Source organism: Calypte anna, chromosome 1, assembly GCF_003957555.1.
Source record: "Calypte anna isolate BGI_N300 chromosome 1, bCalAnn1_v1.p, whole genome shotgun sequence".
Classification (NCBI taxonomy): Eukaryota; Metazoa; Chordata; class Aves; order Apodiformes; family Trochilidae; genus Calypte; species Calypte anna.
This window is the reverse complement of record NC_044244.1, coordinates 70,246,570-70,271,072: the sequence shown is the minus strand read 5'-3', so window position 1 is coordinate 70,271,072 and position 24,503 is coordinate 70,246,570.

Below are 24,503 nucleotides of genomic sequence, written 5' to 3'. Positions count from 1 at the left end.
ACTTGAAGACCTATTAGTAGAGCTAACTAAGAGCAAATTCTGACCTATTCCTTGCCAGTCCACTCTGCCTCATAGCTTGTAAATGGCATCCATTTTGGTACAAACTTTAAGAAAATCAGAACTGCAGATATTTCAAAACATTTTATTTTATGTATCTTTAAATTGCTTCTTTCTGCGAGTTGCCAAAGGGCTGCCATAGACCTCATTGAGGGGTAATATAAAATTCAGCATGAGTCATGGGGACATAACAAAGGAATAAACATTTCATGGATGAATGATGACAATGTTTATTCTGTTCTCATTCAAAATGCTCAAACACCATTTTATGTAATTGAAATTAAAATGGCCTCTATATGTGAATATTGACAATAGTTAGCATCTCTATAAGAATGCAAGGTAGTTAAAATCTTATGGGTTAAACTGTTTAGGATTTTGATTTCATGTGTCCAAGTCAGGCTAAGGCAGTCTTAAACTAGAAACAAATGCTGTCTTGGTACATAAGCACCTCCATCTCAGAGGAACTGAGAAGAACTATGAAGACAGAGTGAGAGAGTTGGGGTTATTCAGACTGGAGAGGAGAAGGCTCCAAAGAGACCTTAATGTAGCCTTCCAGTATCTGAAGGGGACCTACAAAAAAGCTGAGGAGGGACTTCTTAGGATATCAGGTAGTCATGGGACTAGGGGGAATGGATTCAAACTAGAAGAGGGTAGATGTAGATTGGAAGTTATGAAGTTTTTCCCCATGATGGTGGTGAGACACAGGAACAGGTTGCCCAGAGAGGTGGTGGAAGCCCTATCCCTGGAAGTTTTTAAGGCCAGGCTGGACAAGGCTCTGAGCAACCTCATCTAGTGGGAGGTGTCCCTCCCCCATGGCAGGGGGGTTGGAACTAGATGAACTTAAAGGTCTCTTCCAACCCTGAAAATTCTGATTCCATAACTGCAGTACATGTGTGATCCACAAGCCCCAAGCAAATCATTTGGATAAGCTTATATACCAGTAAAGTCTGCAAGAACAGTAGTGTGAGGAACAGGGAAGTAATTTTTTGTAATAGAAAAAAAAGAGAAGTTAAAGTACAAACGATCATGCTGAGAAGTCTAAAACAATCAGGAAATGATCCTGATCATGTCCCTGTTCAGCCTCTGTACAGTGATCATTATGTTAATTACATTCCTTGAAAATGAACATTCTCATACAAGTTCTTAAAGATGAAATCATGGCTTTTTTCCCCTGAAGGTATAAACTTTATCTCTTCAGCTACTTTCTTGCTGTTTTGTGGTTGTTTTTCTTTTCCCTCAGTATTTTCAATATAATTGTTTTAAAGCTTATGTTTATAGAGATTCAATGAATGTTATTCTTGGCCTTTTTGGCATGGTAGCCATAGAAAAAACTTAAGCAAATCCCAACATTATTTGTTGTTTTTGTTGTTGTTATTGTTGTTTATAGAAGGTGCCCTAATGCCATCTTGTACAGGAAGTTGAAGCTTGGATGTTGGAAGCAAAATAAGGGGAACTGGAGTTGAAACAAAACTGAAACATGCAACTTTTCTTCACTTGTATGTCAGTGTATCATGAAGTGATGGTGCCCAGAGCAAATGTCAGAAATCTCCACTTAATACACTGATCCTTGTGGGCCAGCACAACGGTACTGTAGTAAAGCTGTTGCACAGCAAATCTAAGGTGATCCTGTGGTCTTGGATGGATCAGGATGAGTTAACAACACCTGCTGATGCACACCACCTGTGTTGGTGGTTGTATAAACGACCTGTGCGGTGACCATTGCTTATGGAGCAGTGCCTGTAAAATAGTGTATTGGAATAGTTGTCATTGATGGATAGCTAAAGGAGTAGTCACCAAGGGCAGTGATCGGTTCACCTGATGTACACAATATATCTTTTCTAGATATCCATACCCATCCTGTAATCAATAGAGAAAAAGTGGGGCATTTCAGGAGCAGTTCACTTTGTCCTGATGTAGTGAAATGAGGCAATCAGGTGCCACTAATTAGCAGGTAGTGGGCATGAGCTTGTGTTAAGCCCGCCTGTGCCTGATTAGGGCAGGCCCCAACTGCACATGAGCAGGACTGGGGGGCCAATAAACCAACGCAGAGGGTGAGCTCCAGTGGCACAATCGGTTGGGGTGCAGTACTTATACAGTAGTACTAAACCCGAGCAATGCTGAGGCTGTGAGTTTGAGCCTCACCTTTGTGGTGCAACCAGGTTAGCACAGTGCTGAGACAGAGCTCCAGTGGTGCAATCAGGTTAGCGCGGTGCTTATAGAAGCAGTACAAAGCCAAGCAATGCCAAGGTTGTGAGTTCAGGGAGGAGCTGAGCCTGTGTTTGGAAGCTCACCTTTTATTGGCCCCCTAATCCTGCTCATGTGCAGTTGGGGCCCGCCCTAATCAGGCACAGGAGGGCTTGACACAAGCTCATGCCCCCTACCAGGTAATTAGTGGCACCTGGTTGCCTCATTTCACTACATCCTAAGGTCAAGGGACTTAACCAGCAACACTGACTGCTTCTCTCATTAGCTTAGAAAAGAGCAAGTCAGCTGTTGGTGTCTACACCGCAGCCAAATAAATTGAGCTGTGATGCATCCCATCAGAGGTGTTTGCCTTTTAGGTCCATAGCAGTCACCAGTCCCTCATCTACATTGTTGTCTGTTTTCAGGCATAAGAGCTCTGCTTTGAGCTCATGCACTATTTTAGCTGAAGGATGCACAAAAGGAACTGCTTAGTTTTGCAGTGGAGGGACATGCTTCTGAAAGCTCTGTTAGGGTCAGGGTTTTTAGCAACAGGAAGGTGGTGGAAAAAATGTAATGTCTTGGAATGTGCTCGTGTGAAATTTAAAATTAAATTTTCAGTTAAATACAACATATTATTTATTTTATATTAAGTTAAATATCTAAAAAATATGCGGTCATAATATTCTTCTTATATATATGTAATTTCTCTGTATATCAGTACAAACCATTATGAGTAGGACTGTTTATAGAATCATAGAATAATTAAGGTTGGAAATGACCTTCAAGATCACCGAGTCCAACCATAATCCAGCTACCACAACCACTAAACCATATTCCAGAGTGCCACATCTAAATGTTTTCTTAAACACCTCCAGGGATGGCAATTCTACCACCTCCCTGTGCAGCCCATTCCAATGCTTCACCACTCTTTCAGTAAAGAAATTTTTCTCATATCCAACCTAAATCTCCCCTTGTACAACTGAAACCCATTTCCTCTCATCCTTTCACTAGTTACTATGGAGAAGAGACCCACACTGCTCTCTCCACATGCTCCCTAAAGGAGATTATACAGAGTTAGTACAAAAACAATAAAATCAACAAATGTTGGAAAATCATGAACAAATACAGAGCCAAAAAAGCAATTAATTAAAATATGTCTTCCACTGTGTTCCAGCTTTTTTGATCCTTTAGCATACACAGTTCATCCTTTCAAGCTTTTCTGTAGCAGAAGAGCTGGAAAAATTTTATGGGATTTTGGGCAAGAATTAGAGCAACTGTCTTTTCCTGTGGTATACATATTGAGAGTGCTGAATTAAAGAGAGCTTGGATTTCAGCTGCAACCACTAGGAATGTTTATAATGGAATAAAAAAATTAGAGTGTTTTGAAAATTTAAAATATATTGTACATTCTTGAAAAATATGCAAAAACCATATGGACTGTATACACATATCACAGCTCTTCAACAAAAATAAAATGTAAAATTTTTCTGATATTTCATTTCTTTGAAAAAAAAAATCTATATTGTATCAAAGCAGTTCATACCTGAAATGCCTTTTATTATTTACCTTCACCTAATAACTACATTGTTAAACCATATTTAAAATGCATATGATTATTCTGGATTTTATAGACAAGGGACCTGCTTTTTTAAAGGATTGACAGATCAGAGAAAAGAGAAATAAATCTCTTAGAACATTTCTTCATGAAATGTCACCGTCTCCATGTAGATACAGTAAATTAAGATTTGAATTTGAACACTGCTAATTTTTTTCACTGGTAAAACCACTTTTGACTAATGCGTTTTGGTTTGCTTTGCTTTATAAAAATAATACCTAATCTATAGTTTACATTCTAAAGTGAATGATATATTCCAAAATAAAATCCCATCTGTACTAGTCATTCAGTGTAGCTGAAATGCTGGCATTCTCTGGAGGAGAGATATATCAGTACCAACTGATATAAACCTATAGGCATGGACAAATTTTTTTTAAAATTTTTTAAAATAAGAGCAAAGTCATGCTCTTGGCATCATATTTATATTAAGTGATATATCCTCTGAATAATTAATGATTAATTAGAGAAATAAAGTAGAGAAATAAGAATGCCAGAATTAGTGGTTCTACAATAATGAAATATCAGGTACCTCTACAAAACACTCTAAAGGTTAGACTAATAATTATTAAATAAGCAAATAAGGCCTTTAAAATAATTTATTAATCTATCTGCAATTTATTGTTCTCTATAGTTATTGTGGGACTCAATATGGAAAAAAAGGTACATGTTTACGGATAGGAAGTAGATAAATTGTGAGTGCCTAAACTTGTCTTTGCCAAAAGAATGGTTACTTCACATAGCACTTGCCAGCAAATGCCTGTTTTCCCCCTGACTTCTCAAGATGCAAAGCTATTAAAAGAAAATAATGCAGATGGGTTTAAATGTTGCAAAGGGACCTGATTTTCATAGGATAATTGTTTATCTCTTTTTAATAATCAGAATCCTTCAAAATAAACTATTGAAAATACCATGATTGCAGAAGCCTGGTCACCTTTAGAAAGTGAGGTGTTCACAGGAATAATTCAAAAAACCCAACAACAAACTACCTTAATCTGAAAGATATTTCATGATTGACGGGGAGGTTAAATATTCTTCAGAGATTCAGTTGTACTTCAATGCATTTTCAGAGACCACCATGTGTACCATCCGCATGCTTTACTGAAAACAGCAACCTTTTTTTGTCTTGGACAGGCTGAAGGCTTGAGTAAAGTGAAAATTAACAGGATAAAATCATGTCTCCATTCAATAATTCATTAATCAGTGTATGAAAACCACTGGCACCACATATGCAGAAATGACAGCACACAGAGAAACAGAACGGAGTCAACAGAAACGGAATATCAAATCTTAAAGAAATGGAATGATCAGGGATGCATATGACCAGGAGAAGAGCAATAGTTACAAGGACTGTAATTAAAACATCAAGGTCTTCAGGTCATAGAAATACTAACTGCCTAGGTTTTTCAGATGATACAAATCAAGCTTCATGTCAACCCTGTGTCTGCAGTACTTACTGGGAACAGATGTTTTGTTGCAGTGCCCAACCCCTGCAGATGCATTTCAGTTCAGCCCTGAAGACAATCCAAAAATCTCAAATGCAAAGATACTCCTAAAAGAATAATAAAATCAAACAAGTAAAGAAGAAACAGAGTACACATCCACAAAGTATCATTAGGTAGAAAAGCATTCTGGAAAAAAAAAAAAAAAGGTAATTTTACATCAAAGCAGACCAGGATGGCTGGATGGCTGAGAGACCTGAGAATCTGCAAGTTGTTTGGTTGTGCCAGCCTGATGCTGCTAACAAACATGGACTTTCACGATGGGTAATTACACTGTGTACCTCATCTTTCCAAAGTACTTTTGACATTCCTGAACTGTGATTGCTAATCACCTTTGAAAAAGTAGGTAACTGAAAGTTAAGAGCCATAGGAAGGGGCTGGATGTGGCAGTGGATCAAGGGTTAGACTTGATAATCTCAGAGGTCCTTTCCAACCCATCTGATTCTATGATATGGACCAAAGAGTCATCTGTTTCAGTGCCCTCTCTCCAATAGCAGACAAAAGTAGGTATCTAGTCAAGGGTGAAAGGACTCAGAAAACTTACTTCCTCAGAAGACTGTGGCAGCCCCAGACATCCTCTTAGCTGCTGGTCTTCGTCTCCTGAGTCCAACACACTGGGCTTGCTGTCAGCCAGGTCTGTGCCTCCTGCCTGTCCCTGCTCCTGTCAGTTCCCAGACAGCTGCTGAGGCTACTCAGCTGCTCCTGAAATAACCACATTCACACAGTGAACACACAGACCACAGTCTGTCATATTAGGGTAAACCACCATCAGGTTCAGTTTTCTGTGGTGTGTTAGGTTGCCTTTTGTGGCAATTTAAAAGCAGCTGCTTGAGCAGCTTAATAGACTCTTCCCCACTGATCCCTGCAGTGGATCCATACCCATGGCTTAGGGTTACCTGGCAATGTACTGTGGGTTGCATATGTCCTAGTGTGGAACTTTTTGGCTTCTTTAGGAGAAGCAAGTATGCTGCTAGGTAGGGGCAGTATTGACATGTAGATATGTGATGAGTAAAAAAAACACCACAGCACATAATAGCACTGGTTTGCTACATCATTTTTAGTGAAATATTTAGTAGTTGATAATGCCTGGTAAGCGTGGCAGCTCAGCAAGTGTAGTTCTCTGTGACAGACATAAGAATTAATATTTTATCAGCTATAACCTGGCAAGAGGCTGAAATACTGCTGCCAGTTACAGCTATTAGCTTTGCTTCACAATAAAGTATCGTTACTGATTTTAGCATATATTGCAGTGAAAAGCACATTTACTGTATACAAGGGTGCCATATCATTGAAAAGGGATTATGAAAATAGACTCCATTAAGGTTTTAGAAAACTGTTTAATATCAAATAAAATTCCACATTGCTTTGCCTGGAAAGAAAATGTAAAATATTTAAAACAACCCATCAGATTTGCTTTTACTTAAATTTTGGGTAAACTATATAACTTTCTTTTCTTTTTTTGTTATCTTTGAAGTGTGATGTATTTTATAGACATAAATGATTCCTGAACTGTAACAGTAAAAAGATGCAGTATGAAAAGATACAGCAGACATATAAATGCAAATGTTGACCATTTCTCAATGAATTGCCCATTAAAATGTAGTTTCCTTTATTCCTCACTAAGATGTACATATGGAAAACTAATACATAGGTTCTTACATATTTTATCAGTGTAATAAAAGACATTAGTAACGCAATGAAATTTGCAAAAAAATTACAGTAGTAGCATATGTAAAACAAAATAGGAACCAGAATTTAATTAAATACTTAATAGTTAACCTCTTCTGAAGATCTTTTAAGATTCTCAAAACTTTATATTGACTTGGAAATGAGTATTTGATGTGTGAAATGTCAGATGATAGTTATATTCTGCTAGGGCAATTATCTGAGATGTATAAATGATTATATTTTGAACTGTATATAAAAGCAATCTGCCTCAAAAATGTAAGCCAAGTGAAAATAAATTACAGGCAAGTTTATTCTTGTATCATTATTTTCTTCTCTTAGTGTTTTAGCTCACTTTTATAGTTTCTATTTCTCCTTTCCTTCTATTCCTTCTACATCTATCTTTATATCTTTTCTCAGAAAACACTAACCTAAATTTCTTGGTTTAGCTGTATTTTAGTAGAAAAAAAGAAAGATATTGTCTTCAGATTTCTACAGTTTTTGAATAGAAGAATGTTCTTATGTACAACTTAAAAAGGAAGTAAGTAATAATTTAAAATATAAAGTATAGCACAAGTATTGAAAGAGTTTATTTATGAGATTTAATATCATACTGTGACTATACAGGCATTAGAGTTTCTTATACTTATTTACCTTATAATTTGTGCCCAGTTTTTCTGGTAGTAAGAGCAAAATCTTGAAAAAAATTAGTCCCAAAGATTATGATTACCTATGAACATCGCAATTCTTTTTGCTTTCTCTATTCCTATATTCAAAAGTAAAAATAAACTATATGAAGTGAAGAGCATAATTTCTTCATATCTCTCCTGTCAGTGTAACATGCTATTCAATATGTTACTGGGTAAGATAACCTCTAGGTTGAAGAATACTAAGGAAATAATAAGACTTCAAAGTAATCTTTCAGAATTTCTTTATATCAATAACTTCAGTCAATAATTTTGGGGACTTACAGGGGGAAAAATAACAAAAACAAAACCAAAAACACCCAACAAACCAAACAATACAAAGAAAGAAGGCCAGTAAAAATACTGCAGGCCACTTCCATTCATTAAAAATAATTTAAAATAGTAGTAAATTGTCTTTTCCTTGTGATGAGAAAGAAAATATCTTTCATATTACCTGAGAAGTCATTCTTGGAATGTGTTAAATACATAACTGAAGGTGAAAATTTCTATTTCAGGAAGTTTCTAAATTAACAGCTGGATAGGAGATGGTCTGACCGACAAATAGAAAACTATTGATCATATCAGAGAAAAAAGATAAATGGAAAAGTGAAGACAATTCAAAAATATAGCCAAAAAGCTTATGTTAGCTTTTAAATCAGTTACTCTATGGGATTACATCTTTTGTGTATGTGGACACCAATATTGACATAATCTTCTGTAGAAGAGATGTAGATAAAGTAATGTGCCTAAATATAGTGCAATAAACTATAAATTATGTTATGTTGTGCATCACAGTATAAGGTGGATCACACTGTAAGGAGCTCAAACAACTTTTACATGACCTGGCTGAAGGAAGGGAAGAAGTTCAGGTCCAGCAACCTGAGACACAGTGGAACTGGGCATGGCCACAAGCCCACCAGCAGCTGCCCCAAATGTGTGTGACTGCCTCTGCCAGGACTTCTCACATCCATAATGCTGTACAAAATGCTTACTCCTTAATCACAGTTTTGATAACTCAGCTGATCAAATTAAACAGCTGACAGACAATTTTCAGTAGAACAAATGGATCAATAAACTACATGGCAGAAGGAAAAATCAATGAAGACTCACTTTAATAAAGCCGACCCACTGAATATTGCTTGTGATGCTAAACAAGACACAAATAAAGTCTTCACATCCCCCCCTTTATACTGGGACGCAAACAAAAAATTTGAAATTTATTTTAGATAGAAAATTGTCTAGACTACTGAATTTTATCCTTACTTAAAATACATTCACTTTAATTGTGCTAGATGGATAGATTTGAAGGCAAAACCAACCTTGAACAAACATTAGGTGTTATATGCTTTGCCTAAAACTTCAATGAAACTGTACTACATTCAGAAAGAAGAAAACCAAAAACCAAATCTCTTATGGACATTAAATATTAAAAGTTTTTTTTCTTTTTATGTATGCTAATAACAATTTAGGAATAATCATATTAAATTTCAAGTTTTTTCTAGGGTGAATAAATGCAGAAATAATGTGTTTATTTTTTCTATTGTTTTGTTATTCTTTGAAAATTTTGACAAAATTCTTTAAGACAATACAATCATTGTGAGTCTTAATGACAATGGAAATAAATCACTGGCTTCCACCACTGGCAATGTTATGGAAGTATATTAAAAGGATTATAGAAGGATTTAGAAAATAATATATATTTACAGAATCGTGGAATGTTGTAGGTCAGAAGAGACCTCCAAGATCATCCAGTTCAACCTTTTACCTATATCATAATTTAACTACTAAACCATGTCCTTAAGGATCAGGTCCAAATGCCTTTTAAGTGCCTCTAGGGATGGTGACTCCACCGCTGTCCTGGGAAGCCCATTCCAATGCCTGACAAGCCTCTCAGTGAAAAAATGTTTCCTATCATCCAGCCTAACCCTCCCCTGGCACAGCTTCCATCCATTCCCTCAGGTCCTGTCACAGTCACTAAGGAGATGAAGCCATTTCCCTCCTCGCTCCAACCTCCCTTCAGGTAGTTGAAGAGAGCTCTAAGGTCTCCTCTCAGCCTCCTCTTCTCCACACTAAACACCCCCAGCTCCCTCAGCCACTCCTCACTTGTGCTCCAGGCCCTTCATGAGCCTCAGTGCCCTTCTCTGGACACGCTCCAGCACTTCTGTGTCCCTCCTGTAGTGAGGTGCCCAGAACTGAGCACAGGACTCAGCATGGGGCCTCACCAGAGCTGAGTACAGAGGGATGATCAGCTCCCTATTCCTGCTGGCCACTGAGTTCCTAATACAAGCCAGGATGTCACTGGTCTTCTTGGCCACCTGTGCACACTGCAGACTCATATTAAGTTGACTGTCACCCAATACTCCCAGGTCGCTTTCCAACTTACAGCTCTCTAACCACACTTCCCCAGGTCTGTAGCTTACCGTGGCGTTGTTATGACCGAGGTGCAATACCTGGCATTTGGCCTTGTTAAACCTCACACAATTATCCTTGGCCCATTGGCCCAACCTGTCTGAGTCCTGCTGTAAGGCTTCCCTACCCTCCAGAAGATCGATGGACACATCATCTGGTGTCATCTGCAAATTTACTGAGGGTACCCTCAATCCCCTCATCCAAATCATTAATGAAGATATCAAGGAGAACAGGCCCCAGTACTGAACTCTGGAGGACATATTTAGCTGTTTTAAGCAAAATTGCTTAGGTTTGCTTTTGCTGTGCAGTATCTCAATAGGAGATTTTTTTTTCTCTCTTTCTGATAAGTTAAATGATATAAAAACATCTCCTTTACACTTTGATTTGGCTTATATATATTCATTTCCTGAAATGAAAAATTAATATACAATGTCATATGGCTGAATTCAATCCTGTACAGCTCTTCACTTCAAAGGGATTACACAGAGAAAGTCTGAAGGACTGAGATGCGCTTGGCTTCTTAGATTTGCTTTTTATTATAACTACCAGTTTTACTGGCAGTGCAAAACAGCAATCACTTTGATGCTTACTGTATTTTTCTTTCATTGTAAGTAACTGGAAAGCCAAAACTTCTTATTCACTTGTACTCATTCCACTAATGCTGTAGAAAGGCAATTTTTTTATTAATATAAAATTCTACTAAATAAAGCAGTAACAGAGAAATCATTACGCATTAGCCTATTATCAGTCAGAAACAGATGGAAAAACTGTGGCTACCATGCAGAGCATATTTAACTGTGTATTTATTTTTTGAGCATGTTTTCCCTTAATTCATCTGGTTGAGTTGCTTGTTTCATCGAGTATTTTTGTCTTATCCTTCAGACTAAAGGCTTTTAGGGACACAGACTTCCTCATCAATTATTTTCATGCAGTGTCTAGCACAATGAGAACCAGACTTGTTTTCAAGTGGTAACAAAATAAAATTGAATGATAAACACTGTTAGTAGTAATTTATCAGTAGTGACTAAAGGCTGTCTTAACGTGCAATGATGTATACAAGTGAAACAAGAGTGATCTCTAAATTAGACCCATGTTTGTCTTTTTATATGTCGGACATGCTTGGTGTTCTTGAGTATATCTCCATGACCTTTTGCAAACCAACATGAATGAGCATTGCCTGTCTCTGAGCAAGTCAGGTGCAAGCCTGCACTGACAGGGAAGCCACATAGCTGGGGATCTGGCTCACAGTCTGCCTGTTTGGGCAAAGCTCACTGTCATCTGCCTCCAAAAGGGGTGAGGGAAACTCTTGACCTGCTTTGAGGCAAAGCATTGGGTGCCCCTTTTTGTTTTTGAGAGGGCTTATTTCTACTTGACAAGATGAGATCAAGTGGGCCATGTGGACAGAAGTTACAACTTTTCCATAGGAACTACAGTGGGGAACAGGCAACAGCAAGAGCAAGGAACTGGAGCAGAGGCTGCATTCCCCAAAAAGTCACTGAATGACCAAGAGCAAGGATGGACCTTCAAGAACACAGCTGGCCAAAGGAGAGGGGTGTACAAGCCCTGTAGTTTTTATTTGCTCCTCTGTTTTCAATTTTCTCTATTTTAAAGCTGCACATCTAGTTTAAGCATAGAATTTCCATTCTCACTTAGCCAAATAAGACCTTTATTTTAAAAGATTTATGTCCTTATGAGAAATCTAAGCACTTCAAAATCAAGCCTTATTAGCCTCCTGGACCATAAATAAAAGAATACTAATCTGTTACTAGGACTATGTGAAATGTATAAATAACAAGAAGTCAAATATTGCAGGACATATTTCTTACAGTGAGAGCTAAAGTCTTTAAAAACACATGGAACTGGTCAAACCAGCACTATGTCTTGCACCCTAAACTTTGTCAGGACTGTGCTTTGTACTTGCTTGGCTGCAAAAAATACAAGCTCACTCATGTGCACTCTTGCAGTGTGAAATGGTCTAAGAATGAACAGAGAAACTATTGTTTTCATCTTAGAACACAAATAATTAGTAATAATAAAAATATTTTAAAAGGACAAGAACCTACATGAGACTGTTAGTAAAATAACCTATCTTCTCTTTGGTTGAAAATACATTTTAAAAGACGGTGCCTTTTCTTCATCTATTTTGTGGAAAGTCCCATTATTTTGTATTGTTTAATGTCGCTTTCTGATGGTTAATATTAATTGTATATGATTATGATTGTGTAATCAAGATATTAATCTTCTGCCATTTTATAAGATGCCCAACAGTTTGTGCTTCTGCTGTTTTGTGGAAGAACACAGTGCTTTACCACAGTCCTTTCATCACCCTTTGTCTCTGCATTTCTATTCCCACTTCACACACACCCCCTTTGCGGCATGTTCAAGAGGAATCTGTGAACTGAAAAGCCCTTTGATGAAAGGATTACTGAGCAAATACGTGGATTATGTTGCTTGCCCTTTGGAGCAGTGGCTATGGATGAAGAAGGGGAAACAGAACTTGGCCTACCCCAGGTGCTGAGAGGGATATTGGCCTGGGATTTGTAAGATTCGGTGGTTTTAACCCAGGAGCTCATCAGGTGAAAAAAGAGCCAGACAGAGAGGCAGGAGCTGGAACAACACACTGAGCTAAGTGCATAAATGGGTAAATAGATTATGCACATGAAATAAATATGGATATTCTCTTTTCTTACAATGCAGCTCTATCAATACAAGTTTCAGTCTAGTCTATGCTTTTTCTTTCTCAGATATGAAAGGTGAGAAATCAAGGTGTTCTCAGAATTTCAGAATGAATTTGATACAGACACTTCGAATAGGCACAGGGCATGTTTTTCCTGAAGATGGGAAGGAGAAAAAGTAAGTGAACTGGAAAAGTACTTCTCCAGGCTGTCTGTGTGATGCTGGAAATAGTATTTGTAAATTACTGTTAAAAACAGAGGAGCATTCTATAAATCAGGAAACCTTGAACTGAGAATTGAAGATTATGTAGCTCCTACTGGATTTCTGTGAATTAAAATCTAATTTTGGAGGGTCAGGAGGCAATATTTTTGTATAAGGCATTCAGCACAAATCTATTTCTTTTTGCTCTTCAATGAGAGGCCAAGATGACATCTGTGCAACCTGGAAGACCTCTGTGGCAGTGTAGCACCAAAACAAACTTGTCCTCTCCAGTTTTGATATCTCCGCTAAATGGAAAACATTAAAAAAAGATCAGCTTCCAGAGTCATGTCTCTTTTTGCTCTAGCTTCCTTTACATAAAGGTTTGCTCCTCTGCATGCATTGGACTCCATACTTCATGATAGAGTATAATGATCAACATAAATTTAAATAATTATAACCTGCATTATTCTAGTTGCTCTAAATTGTGTTTGGAATATAGTAAATATTAAAATAAGAAACTTTACTCTTTTCTTGTTTGCCTTTTTCTCCTGAAGTCTTTCAATTTAAGGAATCAGAACTTTCAAATGATAGGGAGCCAGCGAAAAAAATGGTATTTTGCTGAAGCCCATGCAGGACAGTGTGTGAGGCAAGAGCAGAACTAGAGCTCTTTAAAACTACTGTCCTCCTACAAGGAATCAGACTTCCTCTCAGTACATTGTGAACTATTAAAAATGAAGTTTCTTTTTACCCAGCTCTAGAGTTTTACACTCGGCTATTTATCAAATATATGAGCACCATGAGCTGTGTTGTTTTACTTTCCACTCTTCATCTTTTGGCTTTCCCCATGGCTAATCAACACCTAGTGCTGGAAAATAGATTGCAAAAATAGGTAAAGTGGCAATTTTGGGGGGGGCTTTTAAAAACTAGGTATTTATAAGAATATTTACTGATTACTTATCTAAACTGCTTATTGAGAAATTAAATTCTTTTCTTAGGTATGTGTTTTTTCTTCTAACATTTGCACTTACAAAGCATGCAAAAGAAAATTAATCTATTGTATATGAGGCAATTTTCAAATATATGTCTGAGTTTCTTCTTCATCCATAGGCTCCATAAATTTTAAAACTGCCATTATTTCTATTCAATGGAATCTCACAACATTTTCTACAAGGTGGCATGTAATAAAAATTGCATTATAATTACATTACTAATGGTTTATTTTACATTCCTGTGATGTCAAAATGGATTGGCATTTCTTTACTTTAAGTCTTCCACAAATGGCCACTAGAGCAAGCAAATAATAAGAAATACTATCAAATATGCCTGAATTAAAAGAAGAACTTGAGGAAATAATACTAACAGCACAGCAAAAAAAATAAATTCAGAATTATGCTAAATTAAGTCTGATAATATCCTCCTACATGATGACCTCTATAGGTTTGTTTCCCACCAGGACTTCACAAATCTCCAAACAGGAATGTTTCCTGTAATTGGGCTTAGTTCTAGTCAGGTTCTAATAAGACATTCAGTTACTCCCGTGTGGGAGAAGATTATCTGGCCAGGATTTCAGGCCTCTGAAGAGTCAAACTCCACAATCAAACAAATTTATTCCCTCCTCATGTGCCACCTTTCACCTGCTCCAAACACAACTGGTTTTTGCAATCCTGTGATCCATTAGCCAGATCAGTATCCATCCAGAAGAAGGTCAAGGAGGTGTTTGGTGCTATGATGGTGGTTTCCCAGCTGCATATGATTCCCTTCATCAGGCAAAACAGTGTAAAGAAGAGCATATTTTGACTCATGATTTAGTAAGATGCAAGCCAAGGGATATGTACCATGCTGAAGAAATCTGCAGTTAAAAGTGCTAATTTATCACACTGATATTTGCTTGGGATTTACATGTGGACATATTGTGTTGAGAGATGTCGCTGGCTTTTGTTATTATGAATGGAAATCACCCTGTAAAAAGAGGTGTGCAAACAAAGGCCTTAGTCCTATTGATGGAGAATGGATTGTTTTTCCCTCAGTGTAATGTGTCTGCAAATTGTAATTAGAAGGAAAGTTTATTCTTACAAACTCTGAAAAATAAGTATTCTAAATTTTATTTTAAAAGAAAAATACTCAAATAACAACACAAAATCATAGTGATACTGAAGTGGTAATGAAATCTATAAACAGCAGTATGGGTTGCTTTCATTCCTTTCTCTTGCAAATTTTTACCTTTTAGGGGACAGTTCAAAAATGAGTATTCTCTCCCTGGCTTTCTCACTCTAGTTATTAGGGCATATGGCATGAGCCTCAGCTGCAAAAATGAAAAATAGATGCTTTGGAATGTGAATAGTATTCTCTGAAATCAGCATTGACTTCTGTATTCCTGCAGCCCTTCAAGTAATTATTTAGTAGTTTGGCTTTGTATTTTTTGTGCTGCTCAATACCTGATCCTGTTTCTTTGTTTTAGTAATAAGATGCTATTACGAAATTAAATGTTCTAGAAACTACATGGCAAAGACATCTCTAATAGAAACTGTAAAATCAGTTAGAGTGTCTGGCCATATACAGTAGACTAGTTTCTTATTTATATTTTCTGCAGAGGTATTTAGAATAGATTATGCTTTGGACAATGAAACATTTTTCTCTGATTCTCATACCTAGACTGAATTGCCCTGTGACTGTTGGCATCTCACACTTGCTTTGTGGGAGCAATGAGGTAAGAAGTTCTGAATATTGTGACTCAAATCCATAAAACCCTGTAGAAATGCTTAACACTATTTTTTTTTTGAATGCTTCATAGGCATCCTCATAGAATAAATGAGAATGATTTACCTCTTTAATGCCCAAGAATGTGTGTCCATAATTATTTACTATACCTGTTCTTTGACCTTTCAAAGCTATAACTTCTTTTACCTTTGAACAATTACTTCACTTGTTTCTACTGCACAGAAGTGTATAATGAGCAATAGTCTAGGCTTTATAATCCAACATTGAAAGGAAAGATTATGCTAGTATCAGAGATTTATAAATGAATCTGAAGACAATACATTCTAGTGCTGAAGGATGTTGTATTTTATGTGAAATTTCGTTCATAATAATTAGGTACATTTTAAACCACTCAGATCTATGGCTTATTGTAATTTAAATTATTAAACATGGTAAAGTTTTCTGGACCTAGTTTCTCTTCCTTTGCAAGATCTTGCTAGTTTGAAGTGATCTTAAACTGAGCACGAGTTACAGTTGCAGACTTAAGACGCTTCTAACACCAAATGTGACTGTAGTAAGTCCATATTAATTTAAAATTTCACATATATATGAAACTAATCTTTTTTTTTAAAGAATTATTTTTTCTTTAGCCAGTATAAAACTCATAATCCTTTCATTCTATGATCTGCTATGATTATAGCCCTGTGACCTATTTCCCTTCTTTTAACCTACAAGGTAAACTTTCTATTATAAGAAAAAAAATTTCTCTGTTCTAGGTTCAGGGCCTCAAAGCAAAACTTAATTAAAAGTGACTGGGGTCTTGTAAAGAAAATATGTCAAGGAAAAATAAAGAAAAAGCCTGTTATTTCTTAATTATCCTTTGAGGTTTCTCTTCAGTTGTTTCCCTCCCAAGCTAAACTACTGGGAGTAAGTGCTGGCATGTTGCAAATGGGCTAGAAGCAGCACACATTAGGTTGTATATTGATATTTGTGTTTTGTACTTACTAGTATCCTTTTGGTAGGGAAATCTCTCCAAGTAAGAAAAAGGGTGAATACATGTGAGTGTGTATGAACACGTGCATAAGCAGAGGAACAGATCAGGACAGCAGACTCACTACTGGAGGCAGGTGAGTCACAGCAATTGCTCCACTTGTTCTTGTATGATTGCCTGCAGGTGTCTGGCCCTGGGTAACTGTGGGCACCTTGATGTTCACACAGGCCACGGGGCTGCCGTGAGTCATGGTGCAATATGCAAATCAGTGTAAAGACATGAGGAAGAAAAGTGTGCTGCTTCTCTGATCCAAGAATGCACTTAGTACATGTAAATGTAACTGCTTAGGTTCCAAGTTCCCTACTGCAAGATTTACTTTATCTGCATTTTTTCACGATAAATCCTTCCCTCTGCACTTGAAGACTTTCGCAATTCATGGTATTCTGCTTAGTAGCAGCAATAACAATAAGGAGGACAGCAATATTTATAAGTCTCTTTTGGTTGCTTTTCATTGCTTTAAATAGTTTGAAGCAGACATCTAAATCTAGATGTTCTTCATCTCAAAATTCTGCTACTAATGGAAAACTTAGTAATACCCTATGTCTGTATGTAGGTAGCAATGGTATAGCTAGATAGTATCTGTAGTATCATATCTTAAATAACTTTCTCAAAAGGGAAACTTAAAAAGCAGACTTTCATAGAATCATAGAATCATAGAATCATAGAATCATAGAATCATAGAACTGGCTGGGTTGGAAGGGACCTCAGAGATCATCGAGTCCAACCCTTGAACCACCGTTGCGGTTGCTAGACCATGGCACTGAGTGCCACATCCAGTCTCCTTTTAAATAACTCCAGGGACGGAGAATCCACTACTTCGCTGGGCAGCCCATTCCAATGCTGGATCACTCTCTCCGTAAAGAAATTCTTTCTAATATCTAACCTAAATTTCCCCTGGCACAACTTAAGACCATGCCCTCTTGTCTTGTTGAAAGTCATCTGGGAAAAGAGACCAACCCCCACCCGGTTACAACCTCCTTTCAGGGAGTTGTAGAGAGCGATGAGGTCTCCCCTGAGCTGCCTCTTCTTTAGGCTGAACAGCCCCAGCTCCCTCAGCCTCTCCTCATAGGGCCTGTGCTCGAGTCCCTTCACCAGCTTAGTTGCCCTCCTTTGGACCTGCTCCAGGACCTTAATCTCCTTCCTGAACTGAGGGGCCCAGAACTGGACACAGTACTCGAGGTGTGGCCTCACCAGGGCTGAGTACAGGGGCAGAATCCCTTCCCTGGACCTGCTGATGATGCTGTTCCGGATACAGGCCAGGATGCCGTTGGCTTCCTTGGCCACCTGGGCACACTGCTGGCTCATGTTCAGCTTCCTGTCAATCCAGACTCCCAGGTCCCTTTCTGTCTGGCTGCTCTCCAGCCACTCTGTCCCCAGCCTGTAGCACTGCATGGGGTTGTTGTGGCCAAAGGGCAGTTAAACCTGTGTCAAGACTTCAGGATGACATACCAATTTTTTGTCTAGAGCTCAGATTGCTCCCTCTCTTTAGCCCCATTAAACCTGCAAATTTAAGCATAGTGTTATTTTGGGTGTCGTTTCTCAGCACATATTTAGTATCCTGCAGTTAGCAGAACTAATGTATGAATGGTAGAATGGTGTAACTCACCATTTTGATTTTAACTTTTACTGAATTTCACAAACCAAACTAGAGAAGGACTTGAGCATCAGGATAGGTCTTTGAAAAACTAATTGTGCAATAACCAGAGAAAAAAGAATGAAAGAGAGGAGGAAATAGGAGGAACTGGAATCCATCTGGTTTTCTGCCAGTACTAATGGAGATGTACCAGAAACCAGTTTACTCTTGCTACCAAAATGCACAACATCAGCCAAATGTAAACAAACCTTCAGTTATGGAAAGGAGGAGCAAATGGCTAAACTGAATGAATCAGTTGGGAGGGAAAAAGAATGTAAAGACAAAAAGCTCTTTTAGCCAGGCTAGGACATGCAGAGCAACATGTGATGTTGCCCTGAACTTGGAACACAATGAAGTATTCCTAACAAGATGTTAAAGCAGAAAAAAAACCCCAAAAAACTAATGATCCAAACAAAATGAAGTATTTCGATGCACTTGAGATTTTTGACAGATGTTAAATATTGCTGAACTTGATGTGAAGTGTTTAATTAAATTATACTATTAATGAAATATAACTTTTAGCTGCCAGATTTCAGAAAATAAGTAGTGAGTCCACATTACATCTTTCGCTGATGGTTCTTATCCTCTCTCTTTAGAAATCAGTCTTTCTCTCCATGATCATTAATATCTGAAAATGTCTTATATTTTGCCACCTCCCCATCGGGCAATGTAATTTGATTATCTCTACTTGACACTGTTACCAGCATGCATCACCCATGATAATACCTTTTGCCAACAAACACTTTCCGATTCATGTTTTTATTCTGCTTTCAGGATTTATTAGGCCTGATACAAAACAATTTGTAATTGCTAATGAAGAGTAAACTTCTCTGATGCTACAATACGTTTTGAAATTCACGGATTTAACCTCTCTGCCTGTGGATTGATATTCTCTAAAGAAATACTGTTTTGTGAAAGCTTTCAAGTAATGAGAATGTCTGACTGATTTTTTTAGTGCATATATTTTGCCTGCAGGTGTTCTTGTCGTGAGGAAATACAGCTGTATGTTTGAAACACTGAAGCCAGCAATCAATTCCTTTCTGGAGTGCACAGAAGAAAAATCATTGTCACAGCAAGTTTCAAGGTTTCAAAATTTGGTTTTCTTCTGTAGTAGCACAAACCAAATTGTCTAAACTTCTAAAATGAAAACAGGTACAACATTCAAGTGTATTTCCAATATTTTACATTGCTAAGCATAAACAGAACACCAGATGATATTTTAAGTCATTGTTTGATGTTTACATAGCTGGGGGTAGAATTATAGAAGGTCCATCATGTCCCACATTGCACAAGCAAATAGGTGCCATTGTCCTAAATTATTTGCAAACTGAAAAAACCGAGTGAGGGACAAGAGGCTGAATTTTGGAGTCCATACTTAAATATTTTATAAGATTTGCACAAAATATTGGCTTATGCTTTACAGCAGTAAAACAAGTGCAGAATTCAAAAGCTTGCTAGATGGAAACAAATCTGATTTTCACTAAAGACTAATTTTTTAGATACCATTTTACCTCTTTGCTTTTTGAGTAGGCTTATAGCCATACCAGACTGAAATACCAGAACTGAAATACCAGAATACTTCTGGAAAAGGAGGCAAAAGAAGGTAAGATACTGAATAGCTGTTAGTCTGCTAATGGCTTCAGGATGCCAAAAATGTGAACTTTATGGAAGCACAGGAATAAATTATTGATGCTGACTATGACTAAACCACTTGTGAGTCTTCCTACCCTAAACGGATCTCTGAGCAATTGCTATGAGACAGTGGTGAGCAGATTTTAGTGAGAAAGATGGTTATCTTCCTTGGTGCTAGAAAGGAGGGACTTGTACTTGCTATGGTGGTCTTGCAGAATGGCTGGCAGATACCCTGACATAGGTCTTTTTCAGGACCTTGAACTTGCCAGCTGAAAATTAAATTCTGGACCTCCCTTCTGATTACATCTGAAGCATGATGCATCCAATTTCTACTCCTCCAGTATTGCCACTGGAAAAAAGAGAGTAAGACTGGTCTCTCTGTGGTTTCTGGTTCATTGGAGAATACATGTGTAATCACAAAAGAGACAACTTTTTTTGCCCAGTGTCCATGCTTCCAAGTTCCACCCACTCTGTTGTGGATTGCCTTGCTCCATTCCACAGAGTTGTAGTACTGAGATAGTCCCTCGTGGTCTATCTTTTCAGCTTAGACAGTAGTGGAAGTAGTTTTTCCACAAGTGTTATTTTCATTTCAGTGCCATCACCATTTTATCTGAGATGTCAAAAAGTTATATTTTCCCCTGTGGAGTAAGAATGGGAGTACTTGCTAGGCTATCATCCTTAAATGATGTATCAGCCAAAAGTCTTTTCTTGGGTAATAAAGCAAGAAATGTGTAGTATAATAAAGAAGGATATATTTTCTCATATGAAGAAATGGTTCAAAGATAAAAAGTGTTCATATATTAGTGAATCTGAGTACACTTTACAAAAGTAAAAGGAAAGCAATTTTAAAGTATCTCCATATTTCAGAGGCATAACTCCATTTCAAAGTGATAAAAATCATGCTTTGAAGTAACATAAATGCTTTTGAAAATCATACCCAGAAGCAAATACCTATTGTCAGGAGAATAGGATTATATCCTAAGGGAAATGATTATAATCTGTATACCAAAACATGCCAAAGGAATGTACAACTTCAGTGCTTGTTTCAGATAATTTTGTTTCATATTTCATTTGGCACTGATCCTCATCCCCAACCATTTTCAGGAATACTGTCTTCTATTCCACAGGAAAAGAAATAAGGGAATAATAAACAATAAATGGTAAAGTTTATACTTAGTTTAACACGATGCACACAGTAAATCATTTTTGCGTGTTTGCAAGTTATGACAAAATTTTAAATTTGTGTTTTGTGCAGCCAGAGGACAATATTCATGGCTCACAACTGGGAAGCCAGCAGGATATCATTGTCCTGATTATATACAACAGACATAAACTCAACCAGTGTATGCCCTAGAAATAGGCATTAGCTGCTCAATTAAGCCAGGCAAATCAACACAAGCAAATATATCAATTAAGAAGATTTTCTACATGCTGTTTTACCATCACTCTACTTTGACCTGTTTTTAAGTTGTACAAGAATGTGCTCATCAGGCACTGAAAGCACATAGCATTTCTACCATGCAAAATGAGTGAGGCACCTTGTCAGCCCTGGTCTTCACACACAAGCAGTTCAGAGTTGTGAGTGTTGGTAAACCTGAGAGGTGGATACACACCTATTTCTCCCTCTTTCTCTGTGATATATGATTTATCAATAAGTCAATGTACGTAAGTATGCACAGACATAGATACTCATGTATATAATGAAAATAAATATACACGTGTAAACATATATGAGCAGTTTATGTATATATTTATATATGTGTGAAATATATGTGAGTTTCAGGAAAAATATTATTAACTGTAGAAGTAATATCTGATAAGAACACCAGCCAGCTAACAAGAGTTAACTCTTGAAGCTGTTTTCATGTTAGCCCATGGTTTGTATGATGGTTGATCTGATTACTGCCAGACTGACAATTAAGAATAAGAAGCAAGTGGTGTGAGAATGAGTAATGTAATCACTGTCGATTTAAGTATTCCAAATGTAGAGTCAAATGCTTTCTTTTACCCATGTTCACTAAAAACACTACATGCTAGATTACTAACCCATTTGTTTTCAGTGAACATGAATTTGAGCCACAGGTATATTATTTTATACACAGTATATTATTTTATTCACAGAATCACAAATCCCAGAATCACAGAACGTTAGGGGCTGGAAGGGACCTCAAAAGATCATCGAGCCCAACTCCACTGCCAGGGCAGGATCAGATAGTGTAGGTCACACAGGAATGTGTCCAGGTGGGTTTTGGATGTCTCCAGAAAAAGAGACTCCACAGACCTCATGGGGCAGCCTCTTCCAGTGTTCTGTCACCCTTGTGGTGAAAATTTCATAACTGCATTTACTTATTCAAAAGACTTAATTTCATCACATACAGTTCATAATTTTCAAAAGATACCACATTTCTAAATGCATCTGTCAAAAAATAAGCTTTCTTTTCTATATACTCTTGGGATTTTACCAGCCTATCATATTATGAATTCACATCTACTACATTTTCTTTTATTTTTCCTTTACCTGCTAATCTGTGTAAAATAGCTAAATCTTTCACATCAGACATTCTGTGCATAATCCTGTGCACCAGCTATGATCCTTTGGCTGGTGTGAGGTAGTAAGAGCTCTCTCTTTATTTCTTATAACACAAGGTGTTAGATTTTGAGATTCACAGTGGTGCATCCAAATGCATTTACAATTTTTCCAAGGGACTTAATAGATAATGTTTGCAAGAATTATCTAACTTGTGCTACTTCCATTTCTCACATCAAAGGAGATGACACAGATTGCTGTGTTTTAGCTTTGATATAAAAGCAAAAATTCTAAAGAAGAAAACAAACATAAAATCTGTTAAACTGCTCTGTAAAGAGAAAATAAGAACTTTTTTTAGGTTGTTTTTTTTTGTTGTTGTTGTTTTGCATTGCTTTGTTTTAATAAACTTTCTATATAAGTAAAGGTAAAATGGCTGAATTCACTTTTCCCTCCTCTAACCCCATTTTAGTTTTTAACTGATAAGGCCAAACCTTCAAGTAGCAACTGTACTGTAACTCTAGCCATAGAGTTCATATTGCATGAAAAAAGAAGCTAGCCAAGTGAATTTTTGCAACAGATAATTTGCTTTTTTAAAGGAAAAGTTAAATTCTTAAAGACAAATGTTCTACTAGTACAGAAAGTAACTCGGCTAAAATAATGAGAGATTGAAATTACCTGCAATTTTTAAAATTTTGTCTTAACATTTTTGTTATCAACAACTGTTGATAATCTTTCTGTAATCTTGTCACTTAAAGCAGTATTTGATTACTATCAAAATAGTTTGAGATAAGGAAAACAATTAGAAAAATTCTAGTTACAGGAAGATTCTCTCAGTTTGTGAAAATCCTTAAATGAGCAAGTAATTTCTATTGATGAATCAAAAATCAAACATGGTACATAACGCACAAGAGTGTAAATGCATGTACATATATATGAGGGACTCAACTTGCTAAATTATCTTCTTCAGTGTGGTCCACTCTTGGCTCTTCCATTAAATGCTTAACTGAGCCCTGGGTGCTGCTGCTTCTCCATACCCATAATTTGTGCTGATCTTCCAGTGGGTGCTATACTGACTATGCATATACATATCTGGCTGCCAAAGTGACACAATACTCAAACTGCCATCATGAAATATGCAAACCCCATCCTCCCACTCCCTGGCATATTAATGAACTTATTTGTTTAGCAAGAAGCTTTATTCTCTATTCACTTTTTTTTCCAGCTCTGGACAAATTTATGAAAAAGTGTTAGTAACACATAACCCTCTATAAAACAGCTGGAAAAATATGCTGCTTAATTTAGTAGCATCTATCAGTTCTATTGAATAAACATGGCTTTAACTCTCTGCCCCCTATCTGAATAAACATTTCCCATAATTTAAGACTAAGGTTTGATGGTGTGTAACCTGCTTACTTTTGTGGGTAAAAAGAATAATATTATTCGTATGCTTTTTCACTTGGTTCCCTTAGGAAATAAATGATATATTTTCATTTTTTATAACTACATTCTTTTCATTAGTTAAACAATAGTATCTACCTACAAAGTAGACAAAGCTTGTTCTGCAGGGTCTTGAGGTCCGCTGTTTGTCATGTCCACAGAAGACCATTGCATGTTAAAGATAAGAGACCAGGAAAATCAGCTTTCTAACTGGTGCTTTCATGTGAATCCAGCATTAATTTTCTCTTTGCATAAATTCACAATAGACTCATTACTTCAGACAGACTATTTCTGTGAACAAAATGTGCATTTGTAAAGATGTTTTATGTCTGTTTAATCACATACACTTCACCTGAACAAAGATACCAAGCTTGCCAAACTTTCTCAGCCTCTAAATGAGACACTGGATCCTGAAGCTTGAAATGCTGCTCCAGAGTACTGATTTTCTTAGAGAAATCAGCTTAAAGCAACTGATGCACAAAGCAGCAGTGCTCACAGGTGCCATGACTGTCTGCCATGAGGTGCACATCCTTG